Raw genomic sequence first — 2,688 nt, 5'->3', positions numbered from 1 at the left:
AACAGTATAGGTCCAAGCAGTGTTAGTGGCATTCCTTATGCTGTGGTGTCGCACAGCTGTATGAACAATTCGGTATCTTCTCCTGTTCTTCCCTCGCTTCTTCTTCCTTCTGTGATCTGTACTCACAGGAGTTCTTACAAGTCAAGAGACATTTAATTCTGAAACTTCATGCCATAAGTCAGACTCACTCCATCCTCCATTTTTCAAAAGTTCAGTATTTACTAAATGTTGTTCTGTGACACATTCTTGATCAGATAAACTAGGGGGAACATGGCATACTAACAGCTTCATCATGACATTTATTACACACACATATGCCTGTAAAAATCTCTGTGAAATGCTGTAGTAAGGGAATCAGAAAGTCTTTGTTTAATCTGTCACATTTCATAACTTACAACAGAATTTTCTGTGCATGTGTGGGTGTGTGTTTGTATGTGTAAGCGTATTGATAGAGTCTGTGTCTGTGGACACATTGGATTAGTAGGACTTTTATTTATTTATTTATTTATTTATTTATTTATTTATTTATATTTTTAATGTTTATATTTGAGAGACAGAGAGACAGAGTGTAAGTAGGGAAGGGGCAGAGAGAGAGGGAGACACAGAATCCGAAGCAGGCTCCAGGCTCCGAGCTGCCAGCACAGAGCCTGATGCGGGGCTTGAACCCACAAACTGTGAGATCAGGACCTGAGCTGAAGTCTGACGCTTAACCAACTGAGCCACCCAGGTGTGGACTAGTAGGACTTTTCTACGGGGCCCAGTTGTCTTCTTGACAATTTGCTCTTCTAAGACTAATCTCTCGTAGGAATATAACCAATCTCTCCTGGAGAAAGACTTCTTAGAGTTCTGTCCCACAGTCACTCACCATTTATTGCTCAGACATGGTTAAAACTTAAGAACTTACAGAAACTGGGATTTTCTCTGAAATTTTAAGAACATGTACTTTCTTTCTTTACACATGGACACATGCACACATGTATATGCATGTATGTGTATATATGTATGTACGTACATACATGTGTATGTTTGTATTAATATGTATATACACATATGAATATATTCATTTATACACACAAACACACATATGTGTACCAACATATGCAATGTATGTAAATACACATATATAACATTTGCTCTTTGGGGAACTACACAAAGCAATAAAAAGTTTTTTGTTGTTGTTGTTTATTTGTTTATTTGTTTTTCCTGAAGCTCACTATTACTTTGATTCTACAGATGAAGGAAAGGCAAAAGAAACAAAAAAACAAAAAACAAAAACAAAATCACAATTCAATAGGATTTTACTCCTGTAAAACTCATGGGGTTGAGAGATTGCAATTTCAATCCATTTAATAAATCAGTCTTTCCTCTGCCAACTGGATATCACATCTTTAGTTAGGTTGTACTTCCCATCATCAAGGAAGAAGAATGGTCTCTTTGATCCCATGCCAGCCTGGAAGGCCTGGAGTGCAGCCTTTCCACAGATGTCCATTTATAAGATGCATCTGTCCCCACATCCCAGCCTGCCAGCTGGCCTTGACTAAGCTAGCTGGCAGTGTGTACAATCTCAGGCTGCTGGCCAGCAGGCTACAGCCCCAGTGCACTGGCTTCTAAGCCTTATGGCTCATATCCCCTAGGGGACCAAAGAAACTTGGGAATGCTAGAGAAATATTGGCTCCAGGGAAGTCGCTTCTCATTATAGGAATATCAAGAAATATTGAAAGTTCAACATGAATGTTGGCATATTCATCAGGGACAGTTTCAAAAAAGTAGTCCAGACTAATTGTTATAAGGTAGCTGTATGTCTATCAAACCTTAGCATGGACGGCATTCTGCCATGACTTTGAGGAAAACGTCAAATGCATATGATAAACAAGAAAGGCAGAGATGTAACAAGCTTCCAGTGCTAGTCAGACATGAACAGGTGGTGTTTCTCCAGAGAGATTTCGGGGTAAGCCTCACAGAATGGTTGGCTCAGCATTCTTAAGTTTGAGCCCTGCCTCATCTTCTGTTTTGCTGAAGAGCCAGAAACCACTGAACTGGAATAAAGTCCAAGGTTACCTTGACCATTCTATTAGTGAAGGCACTCTATAAACTATTTCAGGCAGGTGGATATTTATGTTACACCCTAAGCTTCCAGGTGGAATATATCCTTTTTTCTTTACTGTCTTACCTGCCAAAGTTGCCTGAAGAGAATGTTCAAGAAACGCCCCAACCCCGTCTCTGCATTTGATAATCATATGCAGGTGAAGATTCAATGAAGACTGGTTGAATTTTATTCTCTCGCTTGCTTGGGACATGAAAGAGACCACTGTGTGCCAGCTGGAGGCTGGAGAAGCTGCATGCAGAAGGCAAATACCACGTTTCAAGATCTAAGCCCTGTTTACACTAAATTTTCTGCCCCATTTTCAAATACCATACTAGTCTAATCTTACTTTCGGATTAACAGTTGGGCTTTTGTCATTCGAAGCATTAATAAGCACACTATGCAAACAACGAGCATTACAAGCAGAACCATAGCTTTGGCGAAGCAATATCTCTTTTTAACACAAACACATGTGTCCTTTAATCCTCTGTCTTCCGTCATCTGGCTCCCTTATTTCTCAGGTTTCCTGATGGCCAAGGTGGTTTCTGGTTGGGTTGTCCTCCCATTTTCAGGGACTCTTACCCTCAGTGGGCCTGTTTATATTG

The sequence above is a fragment of the Panthera tigris genome, chromosome D4 (genome assembly GCF_018350195.1).
Source record: "Panthera tigris isolate Pti1 chromosome D4, P.tigris_Pti1_mat1.1, whole genome shotgun sequence".
NCBI lineage: Eukaryota > Metazoa > Chordata > Mammalia > Carnivora > Felidae > Panthera > Panthera tigris.
This window is presented reverse-complemented; position numbering follows the sequence as displayed.